This window comes from Oryx dammah, unplaced genomic scaffold, assembly GCF_014754425.2.
Source record: "Oryx dammah isolate SB20612 unplaced genomic scaffold, SCBI_Odam_1.1 HiC_scaffold_11077, whole genome shotgun sequence".
NCBI lineage: Eukaryota > Metazoa > Chordata > Mammalia > Artiodactyla > Bovidae > Oryx > Oryx dammah.
Window position 1 is genome coordinate 8,045,309 of NW_024080471.1, and position 22,829 is coordinate 8,068,137.

General features: G+C 44.6%; 1 long non-coding RNA gene across 2 annotated transcripts in view; it reads left to right on the forward strand.

Annotated features, from left to right (window-relative positions):
* LOC120860505 overlaps positions 1-22,829 on the forward strand; it is a 56,195-nt gene that overhangs the window by 12,350 nt on the left and 21,016 nt on the right. The window contains exon 3 of one of the 2 annotated variants that reach the window (XR_005720340.1): positions 2,620-2,655. The exons of the other annotated variant lie outside the window; for it this stretch is intronic. This is a non-coding gene — a long non-coding RNA (uncharacterized LOC120860505). Of the gene's footprint in view, positions 1-2,619; positions 2,656-22,829 lie in introns of those variants that run through there. 2 annotated transcript variants of the gene reach the window in all.

The window sequence follows — 22,829 nt, forward strand, 5'->3', positions numbered from 1 at the left end:
TTAGCGGGTGCCTGCTTGTGTCATTATTGATGTTAACAATTTCACCAAACTCAGAGAAAGGCCTTAGACAAATATTGCTTGCCAGAGTCCCGGCACAAGAGGTCGAAGAGTGAGGAAAATCAGGTCAAACATGGAAGTGAGAAGGATGCATTCGTGAAGGATGGGAAGTCTCAACAAATACCCAAGAGAGGGTATTGTCCCTTGCCTTTTTGTGAGGAGAGATTGGTGTTAGTGATTTTATTAATTAATTTTTTGGAATATAGTTACTTCACAATATTGTGTCAGTTTCTGCTGCCCAGCAAAGTGAATCAGCTCTATGTATACATATATCCCCTCTTTTCTGGACTTCCTTCCCATTTAGGTCACCACAGAGCACTGAGTAGAGTTCCCTATGCTACACAGTAGGTTCTCATTAGTCGGCTATTTTGTACATAGTATATATGTCAATCCCAATCTCCTAGTTCATACCATCCCCCCAATTCATCCCACCTCACCTTTCTCTCCTTAGCATCCATGCGTTTGCTCTCTACATCTGCATCTCTATTCCTGCCCTGCAAATAGGTTTATCTGTATCGTTTTTCTGTATTTCACATATATGCTTTAACATGTGATATTTGTTTTTCTCTTTCTGACGTGCTTCACTCTGTATGACGGCCCCTTGTCTCTATGTGTTCTCAATTATAAGATGTATGGCCAAACCAACCCTATTGAAAAGCCAAGAGTAAAATTAAACACATTTCTGGGGAGAAAGTTGATATCATCTTCATTTCACACTATTCCTTTCAGTTCAGTTCAGTTGCTCAGTCGTGTCCGACTCTTTGCGACCCCAGGCCTCCCTGTCCATCACCATCTCCCGGAGTTCACTCAGACTCACGTCCATCAAGTTGGTGATGCCATTCAGCCACCTCATCCTCTGTCGTCCCCCTCTCCTCCTGCCCCCAATCCCTCCCAGCATCAGAGTCTTTTCCAAGACTCTGTTTCAGCTTCAGCATCATTCCCTCCAAAGAAATCTCAGGGCTGATCTCCTTCAGAATGGACTGGTTGGATCTCCTTGCAGTCCAAGGGACTCTCAAGAGTCTTCTCCAGCACCGCAGTTCAAAAGCATCAGTTCTTTGGCGCTCAGCCTTCTTCACAGTCCAACTCTCACATCCACACATGACCACTGGAAACTAAGGCTTCCCACTGTTTCCTTTACCTGGAATCTGAAGTCCTGGCTTTGCCACCTCCTGCCTGTGTAGCCTTGCAAAAGTCACACAACCTCTCTAAACCTTCAGTTTCTTCACCTATGATATAAGATGAATAGTATCTGATTTTACTTGTTGTTGTGAGATTCAGGTGAGATATTATATTTGATGTCATTTGCAAACTGTAAAACACAGTATGCCTGTGTGTGTGCTAAGTCGCTTCAATCGTGTCCAACTGTTTGTGACCCTATGGACTGTAGCCCGCCAGGCTCCTCTGTCCATGGGATTCTCCGGGCAAGAATACGAGTGGGTTGCCATGCCCTCCTCCAGGGAATCTTCCCAATCCAGGGATCAAATCCACATCTCTTACATCTCTTGTCCTGGCAGGCAGATTCCACTAGTGCCACTTGGGAAGCGCAAAACACAATATTGCTGTCACTACTGGGGGAATTTATTTGTTCTGTGGACAACCTTTTTTTGTTGTTGTTTTGGGGGTTTATTTGTGTGCGGATTTTTTTGTTTGTTTGTTTGATATGATAGTTATAGGCAATAGAGGCTGGAGAGGACAGCCTCTGGTTGATGAATATGAAAGAGTGAGGAATCTCTGGTGAAAATAGTGATCTAAGTAATAGTTTTCCTATCTGAGTGAGGAGGATACTGTTTTCCACACCTCCACGTATTAAGAGCCTTCGTGTTTGTACCAGTGTCCAGGGTCTTTCGATCTAGGAAGATATAAGATCTGCTGCATTCCTTCAAGGTGTTCATGACGTCTGTTTAGACATGTGTATTACATTATTTTTCTATTGGTAACAAAGGATTTGCACACTCCTCCCACACTGCGTCCTCCAGTCCCTAAATCATCTAGATAAAGCTCTCATGGGAACATGAAGCTCCTGCCAGATGGATGTCTTCCTGAATTACTGTCGTGTTGGGTGTGGCAGCAAACTTTGGTTGAACACCTCATTTCTGGGGTGGTGATACCCAAGTGTGACACACACCAACATATGTTTAACATCTTAATTCAAACAGAGTTGAGGAATAGGGTCTTCTGATAAACGCGAATTTGAACCTTTAATGAATTAATTTATCAATCTAGTTTCTAGTATACAGCAAAATGATTCCGTTATACATATGTATTTTCTTTATCATAGTCTTTTCCATTGTGGTTTATTACAGGAGATTGAATGTAGTTCCCAGTGCTATACACTAGGACCTTGTTGTTTATCTATTTTATATATAATAGTGTGTATCTGCTAATCCCAAATTCCTAATTTAGCCCTTCCCCACCCCCTTTCCTTCTTGTTTTCTGTGTTTCTGTTTTGTAGAAAAGTGCATATTGTATTTGTATCATAATTAATATTCCACATGTAAGGGATATTGTATACTATATGTCTTTCTTTTTCTGACATGTATCAGTTAGGATGATAATTTCTAGGTCCATCCGTGTTGCTGCAAATGGCATTATTTCCTGCTTCTGCTGGCTGAGGACTATTCCATTGTATGTATGTACTACATCTTCCTTATCCATTCATCTGTCAGCGGACACTTGTATGTTCCTTCCATGTCTTGGCTGTTGTGAATAGTGCTGCTATGAAGATTGAGGTGTATGTATCTTTTCAACTTAGAGTTTTCTGGTCTAATTGTTTAAAATCTTTCCCTGCTCTATGGTGAGAAATTTTGAAAAGTTTTCTTTTGACACTAAATCTGAACTGTAACTAGAGTTAATTTCTATGCATTGTGTGGCTTAAGGATCGAATGTCTCATCTTCATATACCTACTTTTTTTTCTAAAGCAGAGGACATTTTCAAGATAATGGGAAATGTGAATGTTAAGAAAAAGGAAAAACACAAGCAAACAGGACTGGATTCCAGGAGGTTAAGAAACAACTAGTCCTCAGAGTTTATTGAGATGAAGCCCTGCAGGCCAAGTGGTAATCGTGGGCCTTTACTGTGCTCCCCTGTCCCTTTGAAATGTATCACTTTTGGTTTAATTCAGCCTCTACACTTGAGAAAGGCTTGGGACCTGGGACCCTTTGCTGTAATGCTGCAAAGCTTGCAACCAGACACACCTCTCCTGGAGCAACAAAATACAAAGAAACTATATAGGACTGAAAATAACTGCATGCTAGCTCAGTAAGGGCAAATTTTAGACCTAAAAGATACAAAGAGACTAAAAACCCATCTGCCACTTTTGAGAAGCCTGGAGCAAAAACAGGGTGTTGGGAGCAAAGCGGGGTACTGCACATGCCCCCTGCACACAGCACCGCCTGAGGCATGGTGCCTCCCCACCACCTCAGCCTCCCCTCCTGCCTGACCAACGGACATACCCCCCAGCTTCACCTCATATAAGGAACAAGCGTGTCCCTCCTCGGGGAGTGAGCAAGCATGGGCTTCTGTTGCTTGTTCTTGCTCCTCTCTGCTGCAGCAGGGACCCCAGTAAAGCCTTGCCTGAATTTCTTGTCTAGCCTGTAGTCAATTTCTATTGATTGGGGAAGGCCAAGAACCCTGGTGGGTAACATACTGACTGGGTGAGTCCCTGAGCTCAGTTGGGTCATGGTGATAAGGAAGAGCACTTACATAAAAGCTATACTATTAATTTGTTCACTTACCTTAAAAATACCTAAAAATACCTTAAAAATACCTATTGACATACAAAAATGAAGAAGTATATTTCCCATCCTCAAGGAGCTCATCTGGATGAAAACCCAGTGCGATCTTCAGTGTGGTTTCATGAATGAACGTGAATGCCTTACACTCATTAAACCTTAACAGTTAACAAAGTACAGTCGTCCTTTGGTCTCCATGAAAGAGTGGCTTCAGGACCTCTTGTGGGTACGCAAATCAAGGGGGCTCAAGTTCCATTGTGGATCCACCTGTAAGGACAGATCCCACATCTGCAGATACAGAGAATCAACTGTACTCTATACGTGCAGGTAGTAGTCCGTGAGTATTTATGACTCCCTTTTATACATGTAATTGAGATTAACAGAGGCTCAGGGACTTGGAGAGAATTACAGTCAGTTAGCCCAGGGCCTGAAGTACAATCTAAAATTTTCTGTTAATCTGGTGTATTTCATCTATCCATCTCTTAACCTCAATTTCCTAATGCCATTTATTACACATCTGCCAATCTGCTGATGATCTGGATAGGTAGAGTGGATGATGGGAAGAGTATTGGGGAAGATCTCAGGCTACCTGCCTTCAGCCAGTTCCCAAGCTCTTTTCCAGCCAATTGCCTAACATCAAGCAAGTTACTTCATCTCTTTGCAATGCAGTTTCTACATCTATAAAATGAGGGGTTTGGACTAAATGCTTTTTCAAGTGTGTCTTGATTCTAATATGATATCCTACTAACTTGATTTTCAAAGTATTGTCTCATTTAATAGTTTTATTTACTAAGAGGTAATTGACTTCACGTGTACAAGTTCTATTGGGACAAATTCCTCACTAAGCCTCAACCTTTCCTGAGACCTAAGTGGTCCAAGAAAGGGGAATAATAAAACTAATTTTGCAGGACTGTTGTGATAATTAAATGGACTACATGTGGACACCAGTGAGGAAATGTTTGAAATTTATTTTATTAAAGTATAGCTAATATAGAATGTTGTGTTAATTTCTGCTCTATAGAAAACTGGTTCAGTTTTACATATATACACACATATACATTCTTTTTCATTATGATTTATTATAAGATATTGAATAATATCGTTCCCTGTGCTGTACAGGAGGACCTTGTTGTTTATCCATCCTGTATATAATAGTTTACATCTGTTAAGCCCAAATCCCAAATCCATCCCTTCCCCCACCCCTAACCCCCATGGCAACCACAAGTCTGTTCTCTGTGTCTGTTAAGTCTCCAGACATATGCCCAGGAGTTGTTACAAAGCAAAGGTGAACATACATCTGCTGGAAAGTTTTTCATTCTCATTTTTACAATCCAGGAATTTCAAAATACTTCGGGAGTGTTAGGTCATCCACAGACCTGTTTCTCTGTTACTCACCCACAGTTTGTCTGCATTCGCTCTGAGTCTTTGCAGGGTGTCTCACCCATACCTACAGTCCAACAGTGAGTGACTCAGCCTGTTGAATAACCCCCTTTTCCCCAGTATGACATGTCAACTTTATTTCATTGCTGTGGCATGTCTCTTGCCTGGTGGCTGATAAACAAGGCAACTCAGTTAGGAAACCAAAGCAAATTCCCTCCTTCTGAGTCAAGGCAGGAGGTCTGCCAATCTAGACCTAGGAGACAAGCTTTTACACCTTGCTCATTGTCTAAAGATGTTGTTCTTCTCTTTCTCAAGCTCACTCCACTCCCCTCACCCCTAGCCATCTCCCCAAAAGAGGCCATAACCTGGGAGCTATTTTTACCTACAGAATAAATCCAGGGGCACGATCTTTCGTGTTGCATTTATCAAAAAAGAGGGGGTTTATGTTATTGACTTATTTAAAATCAAGTATTGGTTTCTGCAAGGGTTTGATGCATTTGATGTTTGTAAAACTGGGTTACACTTTAGGATTCTCAGACTGCCGCACAGCTGGATTGTCTGCAGATATGGAAGTCTCTGGTCATGAAGACACCACAATACAATGAATGGGCAAGGCAGCGGTGTGACGTTTCTGGGCCCCATTTTCTTTATCTGGAAATAAGGATTAAAAATAACTCTTTTTTTGTGAGAATTAAGTGAGAATATGCATAGAGTGTTAGTTGCTCCATTGTGTCCAACTCTTTACTGTTTTGCCCAGAGTCCGAGTCCCCAAAACTGAGAGAATAAGACATCCACAGCAATGCAAAAGCATAAAGGGGTTTATTGCTAGCTCGAGCCAGGGCTCCTGTCACATCTAACACAGTGGAGTAGAACAAGAGCCCCAAGCCCAGATTTTCAGCAGTATTTATAAGTTTAGAACAAAGACAGGGAGTTGGCAAGGGTTGATTGGCTGCAGGGGTTTCCTGGTATTTACTGATTGGCCACTTATCATCCCTCTGATTGGTCAGAGATATCATCTCTCTGAAGCCCCGGAAGCATGACTCAGGGATTATTTTTGGCCTAGTGCACCTCTCTGAGCCTGTCATGGCTCTGGTGAGGTTGTAACATTTACGACCCCATGAACTGTAGCCCACCAGGCTCCTCTGTCCATAGAATTCTCCAGGCAAGAACACTGGAGTGGGTAGCCATTCCCTTCTCCAGGGCATCTTCCCCACCCAGGGATCAAACCCAGGTCTCCTGCATTGCAGGCGGATTCTTTCATGTCTGAGCCACCAGGGAAGCCCAAGCATAAAGTGCATGCAAAAATATACCCTTGATCTACATGAAGGTGATTCTGCCCATGGACTTTCTGTGTAGCCCTCACAACAATACTGGTTTCTGCCTTAATTGTCCCAAATGACAACATAGAGATTATTATGTTTACCATAAAATCATGTTTTCAAAAGCTTGAATTAGTAAAATATGAATTAGTACCACTATTCCAGAGGCAACTTAGCATTTCTGTCAAAAATAAAAATTACAGCTTACCAGTCCCACAAAGTACATTGGGTAGGTAAATTATTATAAATCTATAAAGAGGAATACCATCTCGGCAGCCATTAAACATCACGTTGTAGAAAAACATTTATTCTTATGGGAACTATTCATTCTGTATCACTCCGTGAAATATGCGAACAGTAAAAGAGGATACACTGTTTGATATTTTTTAATAAATAAGAAAAGCACATACACACATGGAAAAAATACTGGAAGGTACCCAGCAAAACATTAATCATAGTTTTCTTTGGTTGGAATCCAAGTGATTTTTGTTGTCTTCCTTTGTGATTTTTCTCTGTTCTACAAGTTTTCTTTTCTGATGATACTTTATTTCTTTGATTAGAAAAAAATATGGCTATGAAACCAATCTGGTTTTCAAATGAGTGTTATAATTTAATCCACAATCCCCTTTAGAATTCCAAATCCCAAACCTTTAGAATGCTTTAGAATGACTTAGAAAAGAATTTATAAATGTGTGCACAGGAAGAAAGCTGAGAAGAAACACATCAAAACATGAACAATATTATCTCTGTGTAATGGTTTATGAGTGATTTTGTTTTTCATCCTGCAATTTTCTGTATTCTCAAAATATCTACAATCTGTATATATTACTTTTAGAAGTAGGAAAAATGCTATTAAAATATCTGTTGAATCATTATTATTTATTAAAAGTAATGTTTTCTTGCTGCCTCCTGTGAGAGCAGTGTGGTTGATGTAAGCTTTTTTCATAGCTGAATTTTCTTGCTGTAAATAAACCGGCTCAAAGGAAGCTCATGATTCTCAGTTTCAGGATGTCTAATTTGAACAAAATCTATTTTTTCTTTTAAAAATCTTTCATTCATAGTTCAGGGTGATTTTAATTTGTATATATCAAGTTATTCAAAGCTCAAGTTATAAGACACCAGAGGGAAGACGGCTGAATAGGAGGAAAGCCTGAAAATCTTGTGGGCAACTCTGGCCTCACAGGATTGTCAGCCTGATTCCAGATCAAAGGGGCTCAGATAAATGCATTAACTTTAGATTTCTTTTCCCCCGAGCCTCAGATCCACTGGACACTTGCCCATCTGGGCTGAGCCCCATAGGCAGCTGCTTTTGGAGCAAGGGTGTCTTGAGGTCACATCTAAGCAGCTCTCCATGTCTGGTCAAACAACCAGAGTGTGTTTAAACATGAATGATATTTTCAAGGTCAGTGCTGGGTTTCTAGCAAAAGAAAAAAAATAACTGATATTTAGGATAGAAAACAGGGGCAGAGGGCGGGGAAACAAATGAAATTCTAGGTCTCTTATTGAAGCTCTCTGTCCAGCAAATATTTTAGGGATGTCTAGAAATGGGTGAATTTGGGACCAGATTACAGTTTCTTCATCTGTGTTTTTCTCTTAAAGGATGAGTTACTTGTATGTTGGAAAACAGCTCTTATTGACAAAGGTGAACAATGTTGACTTCTTAGCATAAATACCATTGCAGAGGAGAAAACAAACGAGGAAACAAACAACAGTGCATTTCTTTCCGTTAGTGACATCCCAAGCAGGAGGAGAAGAGGGTGACAGAGGACGTAATGATTGGATGCCATCACTGACTCAATGGACATGAGTTTGAACAAACTCCGGGAGATGGTGAAGGAGGGAAGCCTGACACGCTGCAGTCCACAGGGTCACAAAGAGTCTGACATGACTGAGTGACTGAACAACACCAAGCTATGCAGTGGCTCAGCTAGAAATCCGGGAATTATCCTTGCCTTTTATCTCTTTTACCCGCTTCTTCGATTCCAAACCCCCACCTCTTGTTTCTCCCAACCACCCCTTCTCCAGCTGCCACTGGCATCCTGGCCTTATCCTGGTGGCCTTCTCGAGGCCCCTGGACCTGTGGGTAGACTCACCCAGGTCCCAAAGCGGTCATCGCAGCATGCAAACCTAACTACGTCATTCCCTTTTAAAATTTACTCCTTCTGGGTCAAAATCCGAGCTCTTTGACCTGGCATTTCGGGGCCTTCTCTCTTTAGCTACCTCTACTCCTCCCAGCTCAGACCTGGGCTTCCTGCCATTTCCCGACCCCTGCAGGGCAAGGGTCCTTCCTTCAAACCACAAACTCAAAGATGAAATTGAGGATTTTAGGACTTCCCTGGTGGTCCAGTGGTTAAGAATCTGCCTGCCAATGCAGGGGACACAGGTTCAATCCCTGGTCTGGGAAGATCCCACATGCCACAGAGCAACTAAGCCTGTGCAGCACAACTACCCATGCCTGTGTGCCCTAGAGCCCATGTGCACAAGAGAAGCCTCCACAATGAGAAAACCACACACTGCAACTAGAGGAAAGCCTGTGTGCAGCAACTAAGACCCAGCACAGCTAAAAATAAATACATAAGATTTTTTAAAATTGAGGATTTTTAAAATGCTGTCAGCAGGGCCTTAAACTCCAAGCACGGGGCCTGTGTGACTATACTAAGTCATCTACGAACCTTCAAGTTGTGAACTTTCAAAGATGCGAACAAGTGTTCACACGTCCAATCGCATACGTTAGCTCACGTGTCTGCTTTACACTGCCATGGGTGTGCATCCTTTACAAGTGGTCACGCTTAGGTGTATTTCACTGTAGCGTACTGTATAGGGTACAGTGGTACAGTGTCTTTGTGTGAAAAGTACTATAAATCTATTACAATATTGTGCTGTAGTACATATACAGTATACTACATACAGCCAATTATGTTAGTTGGGTACCTAGGCTAATGTTGTTGGACTTACGAACATATTGTACTTACAAATGCGTTCTCAGAAAAAAACTCCTTTGAATGTCGGGGACTTACTACGTTCAAGTCACCTGCCCATGAGGCCAGCCCTGCCCCATGGGGTGTTTACACCACAGTTCCCTCACTCCTGTGGCGCTTAGCCTGGAATATCCTGCTCATTCTCCACTTTCATCATCCTCTTCTCCTCCTTGTTCTTTAAGATTCACTTGGCTTGGGTACCACACCAAGAAATCCCTCCAGACTTTCTTCCTACAACCCAGGACTCCCAAGTTGTGGTGTGTCTTTGTCCTCTGAGCTCATTTTAGTCAGTGATTCCCCAAAGATGGGCCTCAACCATCTATGTATGAGCTCCTAGGGCAGTTTTGACAATGAATCTGAACCACTGAGGCGAGGCCTGGGTACCTGCAAAGCTCATAAGCAGTTCTATGTGCCCCATACTGAGGTCTGAGGATGAACGCTCCTGGTCTGGTCTCCTTTTTGGGGTCTCTGCTTCCTTAATATCTGGCACAGTGCCTGGCACCCCCATGTGTACCCTGGCCTCCAGAGGAGCTCCAGAAGTGGGGGAAGTCCTGTTTTCTCTGGTTGGGGGCCCTCCTGGGAGGCACCAGGCAGGCTGCAGGCCAAGGAGTGTGCAAGGCCCCCACCTGCCAGCATTTCCTTCCAGGTCTCCTTGTTCTTGAATCGAAAGGTGACATCCATCCAGAAAAAAGCTAAAAACCCAGGACCCTGCCACTGGCTTGCATCTGGCCCAGAGTAAAAGGCAGCAGTGAACTTGGCCATGGCTGAATTTAGCCCAGTTCTGGTACTGGCATGGGGTGTATCGATCACAGAAGTCCAGGGACCTGCACCCAAGGCCTGATAGCCCCCTTCCCACGCTCTCAGCCCTGGGCTCACAGAGCAGCACCCAGGATGCTGTAAAGATGCTCCAGCCTCAGGCCCCAAACAGGGCATTTCTTTGCAAGGAGGGGAAGATGCTACCTTGGGTGGCGGGTGTGCAGAAGAAGGGCTGTGCTGTGTTAAATCGCTTCAGTCGTGTCTGACTCTTTGCGACCATAGGGACTGCAGCCCGCCAGGCTACTCTGTCCATGGGATTCTCCAGGCAAGAGTACTAGAGTGGGTTGTCATTTCCTTCTCCAGGGGATCTTCCCAACCCAGGCATCGAACTGCATTGGCAGGTGGGTTCTTTACCACTAGGGCTACCTGGGAAGCCCCAGGGGAAGGGCAACCAGCCTGAAATCTTCTACTACTGTTCACTCCTGTCTTCTCTGCAAGATGGAAGAGCTGCAGGTACAGCCCAGGGGGCACCTATATCCTCCATGCTGGACACACCCTTGGCTCAGCTGGCCACATTCCCAAGACCAGCCCAGGGCCCACCCAGATCAACAAGCCCGCCCCCCTCAACAAGCAGGCCATCTCCACTCTCAGGGTCTCCCCATTACCCTCACTCATGGAGCCTGGGGCACCCCAAGCCCTAGGCTCCCATGGTCCTATTTCAGGCATATCTACTCCAAGCAGGAAGACTGCCTTACAAAAACTTGGCCCTTTCTCTCCTGTTTTGATTAGATACAGACTGTTTTTGCTTTGTTTAAAAAAATATTTTTGGTTTCTTTTATGGCTGTTGTTTTAAACAGTAGCTCTTTCTAATTAGGAGCATCATCAAATTTGGGTCCATTGCCAGCTAAACTAGGCAAAATTTCGAGGTCTTGAGGAGGCTGTTACAGAAAGGGGAGCCCTGCAGTGTCCACGGCAGAAAGAGGCAAGGACCCCCAACGGACCACTTAGTAACTGTCCATGATCCAGTTAGCCGGTGGCCTGCCTGTGGTTGCCTGAGTAAACAGAGGTCTCGTGAATCACAAGGTAACTAGGGCTACTTCTCTGTCAAGTTCTTCAGCCACATACAATTTCTCACTATTCCTCTGAAATTTTCCTTTATCATCAACATCATCACCCAGTATCAACAGCTTAAATTCACCAAATGATTCATATGTGTGAGGCATGGTGTGAATGTTGTCCTTAAAGAGTCTCATTATGTCCCATATTAACCCTGAATATTGCCATTATTGGCCCCATTTATGGATGGGATGATGGAGGCTCATAGGTGCAGGTCACCTGTTCAAAGTCATACAGATATTAGGATTCAAATGTACATTGCACTGTGGCCATAGTGAACCTGTGCATATATAGTTCCCCCATGGATCACTTCCTTTATATGGCCTCCCTAGTCAGCAGGAAGGGATGCTCAGGATCACCCTTCCTTAGCCCTTCAGAGCAACCACCACATGCATTCACATTTCTGTCTACCTGTTGTTCAGTTGCTCAAGTCGTGTCCAACTCTTTGCAACCCCATAGACTGCAGCACACCAGGCTTCCTTGTGCTTCACCATCTCCCAGAGTTTGCTCAAAATCATGTCCATTGAGTCGGTGATGCCATCCAACTATCTCATTCTCTGTCATCCCCTTCTCCTCCCGCCTTCAAGCTTTCCCAGCATCAGGGTCTTTGCCAATGAGTCAGTTCTTTGAATCAGGTGGCCAAAGTATTGGGGCTTCAGCTTTAGCAACAGTCCTTCCAATGAGTTTAGGGTTGATTTCTTGTCTACCTGTGATATGATTTAAAAAACACATAGATATATTTGGCCTTTGTCCTCATTTCCTGGCACAGAGTTCTTAAAACCTTTGGAATTTCCTAGTGATAGGAGTGTTATTCATAACACTTTGACCACACCTGAATTTATGCTGATGAGATGGCTCATGGGGGTTCCCAGGGAAACCAAACATATAGTGAGAGGGTTGGAAATTTCAGCCCCACCCCACCTCAGCATCACCTCCATGGAGGTGAGAGGGATTGGGGATTGAGTTCAATCTCGATGGCCAATGCTTTCATCAATCATGCCTACTTAATGAAACCTCCACAAAAATCCCTAAAATCCAGGAGCTTCTGATCTGGAAACCACATTCACATGCTGGGAGAGTGGTGCACCCCAACCCAATAGAGGCTCCTGTGCTGGGGACCCTTCCAGACCTTGTCCAATGTAAATACTTCTTCATTTGACTGTTCATTTCTCTCCTTTACAATTAACAATAATCATAAGTCTTGACTTCAGTGAGTCCTTGTAGTATATTATAGAACCTGAAGGCAGGTCATGGGAACCACTGAATTTGTAGCCAGCTGCCCAGAAGAGCAAGTGGGCTGGGGACTCCATTTGCAGCTGGTGCCTGAAGTGGGAGCAGTCTCATGGCACTGAGCCCTTGATCTGGGGTGGGTGTGTGTGTTGGGTGGGTGGGGGTGGGGGGAGGTCCTGTGCTAACTCCAGGCAGTTAGTGTCAGAACTGGATTGAACTGTAGGACACCCTATTGGTATCAGAGACTTGAAAAACTAGTTGATTGGTGTTGGGGAAACCACAGAACCACTGTGTTGACCCATGAGCTAGACCCTGGGGAGGGCCTAGACAGCACAGAGCCTGGCATGTCACAGGTACTCACCTCGTTTCACCCCTTTATCTGCAACTTCAGGCTCTCAACCTCCAGGCGTAGCTCCTGAAACCTCTCTTTATCTTCAGTTAGTTAGTGAAACTGGTGTTCATTGGGTTTGGCTCAGTGAGCTTGGCCTTCAAATGAGAGGTGTTAGTTAAGTTTGAGGACTCAATGACTAAGGTCACATTGATGCTCAGTGACAGAGCAAGGACGGGGCATATCAGCCTCTTAAGTCAGACATCAACCCTTGGCCTCACTGTCTTTCAACTTCCCGAAGTTTGCTTCCTTATTCGCTGCCACAATTCTGTAGGACCAATGATGGCACCCCACTCCAGTGCTCTTGCCTGGAAAATCCCATGGATGGAGGAGCCTGGTAGGCTGCAGTCCATGGGGTCGCTAAGTCAGACATGACTGAGCGACTTCACTTTCACTTTTCACTTTCATGCATTGGAGAAGGAAATGGCAACCCACTCCAGTGTTCTTGCCTGGAGGATCCCAGGGACGGAAGAGCCTGGTGGGCTGCCGTCTATGGGGTCACACAGATTCGGACACGACTGAAGTGACTTAGCAATGCAAAAGTCAAGTCTCCGTGAAGGTTTAGGACTCAATGAAAATGGTTTCCACTCTTTAAACTGGACTTTTCTCCATCAGGCAGGATAACTGAAGGCAGCATCTCAGCTTTTCGCCACCCACCGAATAGGCCTCTCTGTCTGGAAGCCCCGCTCCCTCTGAAGGCGAGAGAGCTGAGGGCAGTTGGGGAAGGAGATGACTCCAGAAAGGCTCCACTGCTGTCAGCAGCTTCCAATGCAGTGATTCACGGGGCCGGCCAGCTCTGCATCACGGAGGCCAACTGGGCATCTGTCATCGGCGCTCTCCTCTCTCGGAAACGGCTTCTTCAAAAGGGTCTGCAGCCGCCAGTGGCGAGGCCTGCTCGGAGCTGCTGGGGTGGTTGGAAGGTGGAGGGAGGCGGGGCGGGGGGTGGGGGGGAGGAGGCCTGGAGAGCTGCCGCCCAGAGAGGCCGGTGACAGGAAGAATCCATCAATCTTGCATGCAGCGCCAAATATGGCGCTGGGCTCGAGAGGTAATAAACAAAATGGTCACACTGCGGGCTCACAAGGAGAGACGTGACAGAGGAGAGCGAGGGGCCAGCCTGACGTCAGCGTGTGCGGTCCCGGCTGAGCTGCCCGGCTCACCCCAGGGAGCAGGAATCCCATATTTGTCCTTGCGGAGCCCCTGTGGGCTTTGTTCTTGATGGATGCGCCCGAAGCCGGAAGGGGGAAGCTAAGGCCGTGGATCATGTGGAAATGTGTTCTTGGCACTGCCCCCTGGGCCGGTAGGCTTTCCGAAGGCATGGTGTGGATTGAGCCCCTCTGTCACGGCCCCTGCTTGCTTTTGGCAGCACCATCCACTCACAGCTGGGCTGTTAGTGAGGAGGGAGCAGATGTCATTGTTGGAAATAGCCAGAACTGTTCCGCATGAATGGTGTGAGCACATATTATACAAATTTGAATTTTATTTTATTTTTTACTGTAAACACTTGTTGCTGGGGCTTCCCAGGTGGTGCTAGTGGTAAAAAACCCACCTGCCATTGTACGTAGACATAAGAGATGTGGATTCGATCCCTAGGTTGGGAAGATTCTCTGGAGTATTCTTGCCTGGAAAATCCCATGGACAGAGTCTACAGCCCATACGGTCGCAAAGAGTCGGACACAACTGAAGTGACTTAGCACCTGTTGCTTAGCTGTTTTATTTTATCTTGTTATTTTTTGCCCTTGGGGATGTGGGATCTTAGTTTTCCAACCAGGGATTGAAAGAACAGTCTGCATTGAAAGAACAGTCTGAACTACTAGGCCACCAGGGAAGTCCCAAATTTTGAGTTTTAGAGATTTTAGGACAGCTGTTTGTAGGGGGCTGGAGAACCCACAGACACCTAAGGCTGGTCCAGATGACTAATTTCCCCACATAAAAATCTGAGAGCAGAGCACGGGTGTTTCCCCTCCAGGACCGGATGGTTGGCGTGTCTCTAAGGGCCATGGGGCAGAGGCCACTTCTAGTGGTGTCTTTGAGAATACCTGGCTCCTGCATTGGCTTCGTGAAAAATGGAGCCCTCGCCCTTTGCTAAGTCTCTGTGTGTTTGGCTTTTGTTTTTAATTTTTATTTTATATTGGAGTATAGTTGATTTACAAAGTTGCGTTAGTTTGCAGCGTACTGCAAAATGAGGCAGTTATACATATATTTGGGTTTTCTTAACCATGAGATTTATCAGGGGCTTGTGTCTTATATGACTGCCTAGAGGAATAGCTGATGAGGGAGGTAAGATCACGTGATGGGAAGAAGTACCCAGGATTTTGAGCCAGAAAGACCTGGTTTTGAATCCCAGCTGTGCCCATCAGCACCCGTGAGCCCTTTGAGCATTCAGCAAACACACCAAGTTTCCACGCGTCCATAAAATGGGGTGATTGCTCCCTCTTCGCAGAGTTTTCATGAGAAATAGCCTTTCAGAAGGTAGTTCAGCTCAGTCATTCAGTCGTGTCCGACTCTTTGCGACTCTATGAACACCAGGCCTCCCTGTCCACCACCAACTCCAGGAGTTTACCCAAACTCATGTCCATTGAGTCGGTGATGCCATCCAACCATCTCATCCTCTGTCATCCCCTTCTCCTGCCCTCAATCTTTCCCAGCATCAGGGTCTTTTCAAGTTCTCAGTAAACTGTAGTTTCTATTGAAATGCATATGGGTTCTTGTAAATTACCTATAGATTGTTCATGGCTAGAAACTCTCCTTCTTCCTGTACATTTTTGTGATTCAGAGCTCTTTCCAACAAGCTGTGGCTTTAAAAATGCAGATGCCTTCTGCAGAAGAAAAAAAGCTTTCCGAGGAAAGCCAAAGGGCAAACTGTTCTGATTAGCGCAACTCTGTCTGCACTCTAATGCCTGCTCTTGCCTGTCACAGAATGCTGAGCAGGGGTCTGCATCAGAACTGCGCAGAAATGTGACTGCGATCCTGCCTGACCATGAGACTGGGGTGCACCACCGTTGTCCTCAGTCTTTCCGCCGGTCACCCTCAGTGAAAATGCACTGAAGGTTTCAGATCAGCAGCCTGAGGAGTGGGAGCCAGAGATGGGGGATGGAGAAAATGCAGCTCCTGAGCTGTCCCAGAGGTGGCAAGCTTTCCATGCTGCTGATAGCAATGTGGCCAGCATACTGGATGCACTAAGGGATGGTCACCACATGCCTTTCGTGCCCTCATGTTGATTGGACCCATTCCTGTTGATTCTCCAAGATCACTGTCTATATGGAGAAAATTAGGAGATCCGCCAGAGAAGGAAATGGCAACCCACTCCAGTGTTCTTGCCTTGAGAATCCCAGCGACGGGGGAGCCGGTGGGCTGCTGTCTATGGGGTCGTACAGGGTTGGACACGACTGAAGCGACTTAGCAGCAGCAGCAGCAGGAGATCCACAGGCATTTGCTTCATATTGTCCAGGATGGAAAATTCTTATCCCTTGTCCCAGAAGAAAAATAGCTGAGAGGCCATCAGATATTAAGTCTTAAACATCATGGAGAGATAATGTCCCAGAGCCATATGAGCTCTGACGGACCAAAACAGGGAGGTAAATGAACTAAAAATGGGAAATGAATGAGGATGTCTAAACAGACAGGCAAGCCATTATTAACACAAGAATAGGATTAAACCTAACGCACGACTTACTAGTTTTAGTTGTGTCTGCAATTCATATTTCTCCCACAGTGAAGCTACATTAAGAATAGTAGATTAAATAAATAAAGAATAATGGAAGAGGGTGACGATTGTCATTTATCACCCATAAAGATCCACATTTCCACTCTGTGGCAACAAAATCGGGGATCTAAATATTAACAAGTAGAACACATTATAAACAGTTATATATTATTATCGCTGTAAAGTCATTACAGAAGAAATAAAAACTGTTTTTTAACTATTAATATTCATCAAATGTTAATGAAAATACCTAACAAATAATTATGAAAAACACATTGCTTAAGTAATAAAGATGAAAGAGATGATCATCGTGGTGAATATATAATCTGCAAAATAAAGAACATGCCTTTAATAAGACTTAATTATGTCATTAAATATTTAATTTTACTTTCACTACTAAATTTTGTTTGCATTTCGCATATTTTAAATGTAAAAAGCTCCTTAATAAGATTTGTCATTTAGTGCACATCAAATGCCAGAGCATTGAAGTTTGACTTATTGTCTTCATCAGATTGGTCGAACATCATTTTATTTATCATGAAATGAAATGAACGACCTTCTTTGAAATTTACTACATGTTATGCTTTATCCAAACGGGGTTTAATAATTGATTCTAGGTTATATCCACAAAAATAATGTTTTCTAATGGTGACCAAAAAAAATCATTGCTTTCCTTTCAGTTTTTTTTAAATGAATATCTCACAATGCCCCCCATTTCCCACTGTTTGTATAAGATAAAGTAGGTCTGATTCCACCTCAGCTTGCTATAGGATAGGTCTGATACCATTCATAATGAGATCATTCATTTCCTGAGAGTTGATCCCTTCACTTATAATTTCCGCCTCTAGATAAATCCTGTTTCACTGGTTTAAGGTCACAGCAAGTTAGTTGGTTTCCTGGTATTGGTGAATATTGCTGAAAACTCTTGGACTCCAAATATCTTATAGTATTGTTTATACATGTAATCTAAACAAAAAGGGTACAAATGAACTTATTTACAAAATAGAAGTAGAATCACAGGTGTAGAGAACAAACTTATGCTTACCATGGGGGGAGGATGGGGGAGGGATAAATTGGGAGACTGAGATTGACATATACACACTGCTGCTGCTGCTGCTGCTAAGTTGCTTCAGTCATGTCTGACTCTGTGCAACCCCATAGACGGCAGCCCACCAGGCTCCCCCGTCCCTGGGATTCTCCAGGCAAGGACACTGGAGTGGGTTGCCATTTCCTTCTCCAATGCATGAAAGTGAAAAGTGAAAGTGAAGTCCCTCAGTCGTGTCCGACTTAGCGACCCCATGGACTGCAGCCTACCAGGCTCCTCCATCCATGGGATTTTCCAGGCAAGAGTACTGGAGTGGGGTGCCATTGCCTTCTCCGCATATACATACTACTATATATAAAATCGGTATCTTACAAGGGCCTACTGCTTAGCACAGGGAACTCTACTCAATACTCTGTAATAACCTATAGAGGAAAAGAATCTAAAGAGTGGATATAGATAAATGTAAAACTGCTATATACTTGAAACCGATGCAACACTGTAAATCAACTATATGCCAATAAAAAACTTTTTAATAAAAATAAACACATACATAAATAAAAGCATTAAAAAAAGAGAAAACAAGCAAAAAAACTCTCAGCCTCACCTTCACACACAGTGAGAACCTCCTCCGTCTCAAGCGCCCTGTGCAAGGCCTGACTAGATCACTCAGTGGACACAGCCAGAGAGGCGCACACAGCACAGAGACGCGGGGACATGGTTTCCATGGCTCAGCGGAGCCAGGGGTGTGCATCTGTCCCCATTCACATCGGCAGCTGGAAATCAGCTATGAACCAGCACACCACTGTGTATATGTTCAGGGATCAGGACACGACACCCCACTTCTCTCCCACTGCCCCTTCACTACCTGACCCATAGCCCAGCAGGAGGAGCAGAGATGCTCCGTGGTTGCCAGCAGGTCAGGGTACCAAGTGCCCGCCAGATCTTCAAACATCTCAGTAGGACAAATGTTGCTTTCTCCCCCCAGTGTCTCCATCTCCTGACCAGCTCTTACTCCCAGTCCCGCAGCTGAGGCAACAGGGTAGAGGCCCACACCCAGGTTTTCCTTTGCTGCCAGAAGATAAAGAGCTCTCCGTGGGGAGAGAGGAAGGTACTCTCCTCTCGTGCACGTCTCCTGATGGAGTCACTGCCTAGGGAATCTCTCCACCTGGACTCCAGGGCTGAGAAGGAAGCTGGATGGGGGGGCAAGTGACCAACCGTCCCACTTAGGACAGGATGAGAGTTTTCTGGGGTGGAGGGACATTCAGAGATAAAACCCAAGATGGTCCCAGGCAGCTCTGGATGGTGGGTCCCCATGGGGGCATCTTCTAGCCTTATTCTCTTACCCCATCTTCCCCGGGGGTCCAGAAAGGCAGATCCACTAGAAGACAGATATCTGTTTGGAAAGGCCTATTCCTTCTCTGACAGTGACTGGGAAGAATAGGAACAACAGAGAAGAAACCAGAAGTCCCCAGGAGGATCCACTGTTTCCGTCCTCGGACATAAATGAGGGGTCTGGAGCTCCATCTTTGATCCATTTAGGAACTCAATTACCTAACCTCTGGAGCTTTGGGGAGGCCTGAGCCCCCAGCTCCTGGGAGAGGCCTGTGGAAATATGGACACAGCCTCCTCCCTCCTGACTGCCAGGCCTGTGCAGGCTCATCATTATTCATGCCTATCAGGGCTTTCCACGTTTCCCAGTCACCAGAAACTTGCCCTTCTGGGTTTTCCATTCCTACTTGGCTGGAAGTGCCTGACTTGCATACGGTGGGCTGGGGGTAGCCGGCTGGTGTGTCAGCCTGTGGATGCCAGACGAACAGGCCCATCCTGACCCCCTCGGCCACTCTGGTCTTAACTTCCTTCCCCAGGATGTCCTGGCTTTTTTTAGATTTGCCACTTTCACAGAAGAAACAATGACCAGAATAGTAATGGGGCGAATCTCCCTGCCTCCTCTCGCTCACACTTGTCCTAGAATGGAGCCACTTCACGTGATTGCCCCTTTTCTAGCCTCTGCAGGGAAGTGGGGAGTCAGACAGCCTGGGGATTGCTGGTTTAACAGTGGTGCTGGGGTTGCTGCTCACTTCCAAGGGGTTCTGCCCATGAAGAGGGGGTCCAGAATCTGTTTTTTGTCAGATTCTTTTCCATGATAGATTATTATAAGAAATTGAGTGTCGTTCCCTGTGCTATGCAGTATCTATTATTTATTTTATACATAGACATGAGTATCTGTTCATCTCAAACTCCTAATTTATACCCCCTTGCTTTCTCCTTTGGTAATCATAAGCTTTTTCTTCTATGGACCATCGAAAAGGCAAGAGAGTTTCAGAAAAACGTCTATTTCTGCTTTATTGACTGTGCCAAAGCCTTTGACTGTGTGGATCACAAGAAACTGTGGAAAATTCTGAAAGAGATGGGAATACCAGAGCACGTGACTTGCCTCTTGAGAAACCTGTATGCAGGTCAGGAAGCAACAGTTAGAACTGGACATGGAACAACAGACTGGTTCCAAATAGGAAAAGGAGTACATCAAGGCTGTATATTGTCACCCTGCTTATTTAACTTCTATGCAGAGTACATCATGAGAAACGCTAGGCTGGAAGAAGCACAAGCTAGAATCAAGATTGCCGGGAGAAATATCAATAACCACAGATATGCAGATGACAACTCCGTTATGGCAGAAAATGAAGAAAAACTGAAGAGCCTCTTGATGAAAGTGAAAGAGGAGAGTGAAAAAGTTGGCTTAAAGCTCAATATTCAGAAAACTGAAATCATGGCATCTGGTCCCATCACTTCATGGCGGGAAAACAGTGGAAACTGGTCAGCCACTGGAAACACTGGAAACACTGGCTGACTTTATTTTGGGGGCTCCAAAATCACTGCAGTTGGTGATTGCAGCCATGAAATTAAAAGATGCTTACTCCTTGGAAGGAAAGTTATGGCCAACCTAGACAGCATATTAAAAAGCAGAGACATCACTTTGTCAACAAAGGTCCATCTAGTCAAGGCTATGGTTTTTCCAGTAGTCATGTATAGATGTGAGAGTTGGACTATAAAGAAAGCTGAGTGCAGAAGAATTGATGCTTTTGAACTGTGGTGTTGGAGAAGACTCTTGAGAGTCCCTTGGACTGCAAGGAGATCCAACCAGTCCATCCTAAAGGAGATCAGTCCTGGGTGTTCATTGGAAGGACTGATGTTGAAGCTGAAACTCCAGTACTTTGACTCATTTGAAAAGACTCATGCTGGGAAAGATTGAGGGCAGGAGGGACGACAGAGGATGAGATGGTTGGATGGCAGCCCTGACTCAATAGACACGAATTTGGGTGAACTCCAGGAGTTGGTGATGGACAGGAAGGCCTGGCGTGCTGCGGCTCATAGGGTTGCAAAGAGTCCGACACGACTGAGCGACTGAACTGCACTGAATGAGCCTGTTTCTGTCTTGTAGATGAGCTCATGTGTGTCATATTTTAGATTCCACATATAAGTGACCATATGGTATTTGTCTTTCTCTGTCTGGTTTACTTCACTTAGTATGATCATCTCTAGGTCCATCCATGTTGCTGAAAATGGCATTATTTCATTCTTTTTTGGAGCTGAATAATATTCCATTGTGTACATGTAGCACATCTTCTTTATCCATTCATCCGTCCGTGTATATTCAGGTTGCTTCCATGTCTTAGCTATTGTGACAAAGGACACATTTCAATTACCTTTTCTAAGTGCCTCACTGTGTTGTCTACGGCCATCAAACGAAGGGCTCTTCCTCATTCACTGAGTCTCAGTACTTTTCTGTGCTGGGAAAACACCCAGCTGTTAGGTTGTATTTATCAGTGAAAGAAGGCAGATCCTTGCCGTTAAAGTCCTGTTTCTACTCTGGTGTTTTCCCACCATGTGAAGAAATGCACGATTCTAATTTCTTCATTCACACGGGCCTTGAGAAGATGAGATACTCAAGGACAGACGGATAGCCCAGAGCTGGGCAAGGAACAGGAAGTGAGATACCCCCATGGATATCTGTTCTATGTTAAACCTGCTCCTGGCTTTACTTTATTTAAGCCTAAAAGCAATTGTGTGACCTAACTACAGTAAGTCCCTGACATACTAATCTTCAAGTTGCAAAATTTCAAAGATTCTAATGTGCGTTCCATTAATGTCAGATGTGTGTGAAATTGCAGCTTGCCCTCCATCTCCTGTTGCTGACAGTCCTTCACCTCTACCATCTCCCACCCCCCTCCCTCCTCCAGGCAGTTGCTCTCTTGCCTGTTTTCTCGATGCCAGTCCCTAGTCCCTGTATGCCAGGTGTTGTACTGTACTACTGTGCTTTTCAAGATACTATCCTGTAACATTTAAAATGTTTTCTATGTTTTTTTTGTTTTTTATGTATTATTTATGAAGGGTATTAGAAATCTATTACAGTACTATATAGCTGATTGTGTGCGTGCCTTGGGTATCTAGGCTAACTTCGTTGGGCTTACAAACACACCGGACTTGCAAGCTCACACTCGGAATGGAACTCATTCGTGTGTAGGGGACTGACTGTACTAGCGTTCCCATTTCACCACTGAGGCAAACTCAGAAAGGTTAAGAAACTGTCTCAGAAAGGGACACTCAGGAAGGAATAGAGAGACAGGTCTTGAACCGAGTTTGTCTAATTTCACTGGCACAGAGGCTGAGGATGTTAGATGGAAATTCTCCTTCATCTTAACACAGGAGGGCCACCATTCAACAACGGAAAGAAGTGTTTGAGATTGACTCTCCGTTCTCTCTGTGTGTGTGTAATTATTGCTCCCCCAGTAAGACAAGGCCAGTGGTGAGAATCAGTGTGAGTCAAACAGACCTATTTTACATTCTTCCTTGTGTTCTTTCTTTGTTTTCCTCCTATTTCTAATGGAAAATTCTAGAGCCTCTCTGTCTAATACAGTAGCCATCAGCCCCACGTGGCTACTGAGCCCTTGAGACACCAGATTTCCAAGACTCAATATGAAAAAAGGAATACAAAATACCCCATTAATAATTTCTAGATTGATTTTATTGAAACGATCATAGTTTGGATATACTGGGGATAAATAAATTGGATTAACATTTATGTCATCTGTTTCTTTTTGCTTTTTCATGGGGCTAGTAGAAAATG